We start from the raw sequence: 6,200 nt of genomic DNA, 5'->3' as shown, positions 1-6,200 counted from the left end.
ATGTGTGTGTAGTGCTTGACTGTGTCACTGAGGCTCTGCTAACCAGAACCTCAGTGCTTATGCTTTCTCTGCTTTAAAATTTGTCACTATAGGATAGTGACTTCATTTATCAATTTCAATTGGCACAATGGACCGCCCTTATAAGTCCCTAGTATACAGTACCTAGGTACCAAGGGCATTGGGGTTCCAGGAGATCCGTATGGGCTGCAGCATTTCTTTTACCACCCATAAGGAGCTCAGACAAACCCTTCCACAGGCCTGTCATTGCAGCCTACGTGAAATAGTGCACGCACTATTTCAGAGCCATTTTCACTGCACCTATGTAACTTATAAGTTACCTATATGTCTAACCTTCATTTACTGAAGGTTAGGTGCAAAATTACTAAGTGTGAGGGCACACTTGCACTAGCAAAGGTGTCCCCACATAGTCCAGGGCTAATTCCCGGGACTTTGTGAGTGCGGGGATGCCATTACACATGTGCACTTCATATAGGTCAATACCTATATGTAGCTTCACAATGGTAACTCTGAATATGGCCATGTAAGGTGTCTAAGATCATGGAATTGTCCCCCCATTCCAAATTTGGTATTGGGGATCCAATTCCATGCATCCTGGGGGTTCCACCATGGATCCCCATTACTGCCAAACCAGCTCTCTGAGGTTTGAAATGCAGCTACAGCTGCTGCCACCTCACAGACAGGGCTCTGCCCTCCTGGGGTCTGAGCAGATCAGTCCCATGAAGGCAGAACAAAGGATTTCCTTTGGGAGGAGGGTGTTACACCCTCTCCCTTTGGAAATTGGTGTAACAGGCTGGGGAGGGGTAGCATCGCCCAGCCTCTGGAAATGTTTTGAAGGGCACAGATGGTGCCCTCCTTGCATAAGCCAGTCTACACTGGTTCAGAGACCCCAGCCCCTTCTCGGGTGTGAAACTGGACAAAGGAAAGGGGAGTGACCACTCCCCTGTCCTTCACCACCCCAGGGATTGTGCCTAGAACTCCTCCAGTGTGTCCCAGACTTCAGCCATCTTGTTTTCCAAGGTGTGGGGATACTCTGGAGGCCTCTGAGTGGCCAGAGCCAGCAGGTGACGTCAGAGACCCCTCCTGATAGTTCCATACCTGATAAGGTAGCCAATCCCCCTCTCAGGGCTATTTAGGGTCTCTCCTGTGTGTTTCTCTTCAGATTCTACTTGCAAGTTTCCAGCAGGAATCCTCTGCAACTACTACTTCATCCTCTAACCTCAGATTGACCGCAGACTGCTCCAGGAACCGCTGTACCAGCAACAAAGTATCCGGAAGGGCTACTTTTCCTCTGAAACTTCAGCTCCAGCCAGAAACTGCAACAGTTTCCATGGTGTGCACACTCTGGGGACTCCCTGTCTTCACCCTGCACCAGAAGGACAGAAGAAATCTGTGGAGTGACAGAGTCACTTTCCTTCTCACGCAGGCGCCTTCTAAGTGACCAGTTCTCCTGGACTCCTCTCTTGGCAACGAGTGTGCTCCTTGGAACACGGGTGGTGGACCCCTTTGACACAGACTGTACTGAGGTCCTGTTGTCCCAATTTAGAGGCGGTAAGACTTTGCCTTCAGCTAGTACGAGAGTCCCCTTGTGCACCACATCTTCTTCACCTCCTGAGGACACTGTGCACTATTTGCAAAATTCCTTCGTGCCCATCCTGGCCCAGGTCCCCCGCACTCTATGCTGCAATGCCAACTCGCTGAGGTGACCTCTGGTGGCCTCGGACCTTCCTTTGTAATGCTGCACCAACCGCATTTTGCACCTCCTTTGTCCCCGTGTCCTGGGACTTCCTTGGGTGCTGTCTGGTGTTCTGAGGGCTCTCTAAAGTGCTGAGAGCCCCCTCTTCCTCCACACACAGAGTTGAGGCCCCCAGGTCCCTCCTGGGTCCAGACAGCGCCATTTTGACACAAAACACGACTTTGACGGAACCAAGGCTTTTTGGACGAATCCAGTGCCAAAACTCGCCTGCATCCAACATCTCTTTGTGGGACACTCATTGCATCATGCAGTAACCCACTGACATCATCCTTGGATGCATTTCTGCAGTCTTCGTCCAACGAGGGACTCTTCTTTTGCACCCTCTTCTGGGTTGGCAAGGGCTCCTGTCTTTCTTGGAACTATTTCCAACTTCTGGACTTGGAGTGCTTCAGGTCCAGGAATCCACCATTTGTTGTTTGCAGTCTTGCTTGGTTCTTGCAATAACTCTAATATTTTTGGACTTGTATCACCCAAATAAACTACCTTATTTTTAGTAACACTGAGTATTGTCTTTACTTGTGTATAAGTACTGTGTTACTATAAGTGGTATTTCAGGAGCTTTGCATGTCTCCTAGTTCAGCCTAAGCTGCTCTACTATAGCTACCTCTATCAGCCTAAGCTGCTAGAACACTACTACATTTCACTAATAAGGGATAACTGGACCTGGTGTAAGGTGCAATTACCAAAGGTACCCACTAAAAAACCAGGCCAGCCTCCTACATGGATGATGTCAGGAGTTAAATTGGGGCTTGGACTATGCCTTGTGGCCATGTGGCCCTTTGTTACTTTGGACTGGCCATTGGTCCAATCTGTACATTGAAATCTGCATTTTGATTTCATAATTCTTTATGGTGGCTGTTCGCAGCAAATTACAGTGTTCCTACTACAGATTTTTGTCCTTGCATCATTTGCTTGTGGGTCCTGTAACAGTTGATTTACTCTGCAGCTGGTTATGTATGTAGGTTGTGTGTGTATGGTGTGTGTTGTGCATGTGTGTGTCACTCTCCTTTTTCACCCTCCCCCCCTTGTGTGCCACACGGCTGTACTCACCGTCATCAGTCTTCATCATCGTTGGTGCTCCAGGATGCTGATGGCATTGAAGAGCATCGTGAAGACTTGGAGTTCCGGTTCCTTGGCAACCGTGGAGTTCTCCGTGTCCCCGATAGTGAGTCTTTCTTTTTCTGTGATATGTTTCACCACGCTTTTGATGGTGTTGCTACCGCCCCAGAAATCCTGGCAGTTTGCTATGTCACAATATGGTGGGTGGTACCTTGACTACCACCTGGCTGTAGGTGGCTACCGTTGTGGTCCATGGTGTTAACGCCCTGGCAGTGGGTGTGGTGCATTGGCTGTCTATGAGAGGTCTCACCGCATGGTCATAATTTAGCAGTAATTATCATCAGGCTGTTGGTGGTATTACCGCCACTTTAACAGTGGTGGTCAGTACACCGCTAATGTCATAATGACCACCCATGTCTTCCTCTGAGGCCACTCCTAGGGTCCTAAAAACCTCTTTTGAGAACCTAACCTTTAACCCCTTCTGTGCCCAGGACGTAATGGTTACGTCCTGAGGCACAGTGCTCGTGTGTCCAAGCCTAACCATTACGTACTGGGCACAGAGCCCAGAGGGAGCGCTAGCGCTCCCTCTGTGGGGGTCCCCCATACCCCCCAAGGCAGGGATTGAAGGGGCAGCCCTTCCCCTTCCACACCCGACCCCCCACCCCCGTGACATCAGCGCGCGATCGCGCACTGACTATCACAGAGGCCTCCTCCCATCGCGCTTGAAGCTCAGCTTCTAGCGTGATCGGAAGAGAAATGCAAAGCATTTCTCTTCCGATCACTTGGAGGAGGCCGAAGAGGCTTCAAAGGGAAGGAAATGAATTTCCTTCCCTTTGAAGTCTCTCTGAGCGTTTTAGCAGCCGGATTGCAAGCAAGCTGGCTGCTAAAACGCCCACTAGATACCAGGGATTTTTTTTTTAGGACATTGACATGAGGGTGCTCCGGGGGGGGGGGGGCACTTTTTTTTAAAGGCCTTTTCTACCCCCCCCCCGGGGGCAGAAACCTCTAGGCACTAGGGATAAAAAAAAAATGTTGTTTTGTTTTTTGTTTTTTTAGAGGTGGGGAGCGACCCCTTAGGCAAGGGTCGCTCCCCTATGGAGCAAATTATATTTAGCCCATTTCGGCCTATTTTTATGAGGCCAATCTGGCCCCAAGGGGGACAGAAACCACTAAACACCAGGGAGGTTTTTGTTTACGTGAATTTCACGCAAGGGGAGCGACCCCTTAGGCAAGGGTGGTTCCAATGGGGGGGGTAAATTTATTTTAGGCCATTTCTGCCCCCCTGGGGGGCAGATCAGACTATTTTAATTAGGCCGATCTGGCCCCAGGGGGGGCAGAAACCACTGGGCACCGGGGATTTTGTTGTTGTTGTTGTTTTACAAATGGTGAGCGACCCCTTAGGCAAGGGTTGCTCCCCTGGAGGGGCAAATTGTATTTAGGCCATTTCTGCCCCCTTTGGTGGCAGATCGGCTGATTTTAGGTCAATTTGCCTCTAAGGGGGGCAGAAACTACTAGGCACCGGGGATCTTTTTTTTTTTGCGCCAATGTCACACAAGGGGAGCGACGCCGTAGGCAAGGGTCGCTCCCCAGAGGGCGTGGTGGGGGTAGGGGCAAACCTCTAGGCGCCAGGGCTAATTATTTTTTGGTGGTTTGTTTTTGTTTGTTTGTTTTTTTAGAGATGGGGAGCAACCCCTTAGGCAAGGGTCGTTCCCCTGGGGGGCAAATTGTATTTAGACCATTTCTGCCCCCCTTGGGGGCAGATCGGCCGATTTTAGGTCAATCTGCCTCTAAGGGGGGCAGAAACCACTATGCACCATGGATTTTTGTTTTGCGCCTATGTCACGCAAGGGGAGCGACCCCGTAGGCAAGGGTCGCTCCCCGGGAGGGTTGGGGGCAAATTAATTTTAGGCCATTTCTGCCCCCCGGGGGCAGATCAGCCTATTGTTATTAGGCCGATAGGCGCCAGGGCAAATTTTTTTTGTGTGTTTTTTTTTTTTTTTTTTTAGAGATGGGGAGTGACCCATTAGGCAAGGGTCGCTCCCCTGTGGGGAAAATTGTATTGAGACCATTTCTGCCTCCCTTGGGGGCAGATCGGCCAATTTTTGTTAGGCCAATCTGCCCCCATGGGAGCAGAAACCCCTTAGGCACCAGGGATTGGTGTGTGTGTATGCATGTGTTTTCTTTAGGGGGGCACCCCCTTGTGTAAGGGTCGCTTCCCATGGGAACACATTACTGTTGGCCATATCTGCCCCCCATTGGGGGCAGATGGGCCTATTTTTGGAAGGCCCATCTGCCCCCAAGGGGGGGCAGAAAGCCCACCAGGTGACAGGGAAGTTTTTTTTTTCAAAAATAAGAGGGTGGGGGTATGGCCATGCCCCCACCCCCAAATAAATGGGGCCAAAGTTGTTCTGCCCACCAGTGGGCAGATGGGGAAATTACCCCTGATCCACACCCCAGGGGGGCAGAAAGTCTACTAGATGCCAGGGAATTAAAAAAATATATATATATATTATTGGGGTGGTGGCTACCAACCAGTATGGGCCTGGTTACGCCCCCACCTCAACTGAAGGGGGTAACAGTCTTTCAGCTCTCCCCCGCACTCTAAAACATCTTATCCCACAGCAAGCAAGAAGATATTTGATTATTTTGGGTTTCAGTTTTACGTTTGGGCCATGAGAACTTGTCTTACTCTCAAAATCGTCCCACTTGAAATGGTGAGGGCTGCGCTTTATGGACTTTGGGATGCTGCCATGTAGAAAAATCCACAAGACCTAGACACATCTGAAAACTAAACATCTGGGTGATTCCAGGGTGGTGTGTTTCACATGCACCCGCACCATTTTTGAATCCACAATCCCCTGCAAACCTCCTACCTTGCTGGAAATCACACATTTTTCCCATGTTTATGTGATGGAACCTTCCGGAATCTGCAGGAATCCACAAAATTACTACCACCCAGCATTGTCTCATCTATACCGATAAAAATTCTGCTGTTTTTTTTGCAAACTGCCCTTTTGGACCCCCTTTGTTCCCCCTCAATATCGACATGTTTTTGGCTCTTCCCTTTCACAAGCACTTGGCCACCTACACAAATGAGGTATCATTTTTACCGGGAGACTGAGGGGAACATTGGGTGGTATGAAATGTGTCCCAGTGTGGTGATCCCACACAGAAATGTGGGAACAATTTGATTTTTTAGCTAAATTTGAAGTTTGCTGAGGATTCTGGGTAAGAAAACATTGGGGGATCCACACAAGTCACACCTCACTAGACTCCCTGGGTGTCTAGTTTTCAGAAATGTATGGGTTTGGTAGGTTTCCCTAGAAGGCTGCTGAGCCCAGGACCAAAACCGCAGGTGCCCCCCTGC

The sequence above is a fragment of the Pleurodeles waltl genome, chromosome 3_1, assembly GCF_031143425.1.
Source record: "Pleurodeles waltl isolate 20211129_DDA chromosome 3_1, aPleWal1.hap1.20221129, whole genome shotgun sequence".
NCBI lineage: Eukaryota > Metazoa > Chordata > Amphibia > Caudata > Salamandridae > Pleurodeles > Pleurodeles waltl.
The sequence above is the reverse complement of the archived record's forward strand: the minus strand, read 5'-3'. Positions refer to the sequence as shown.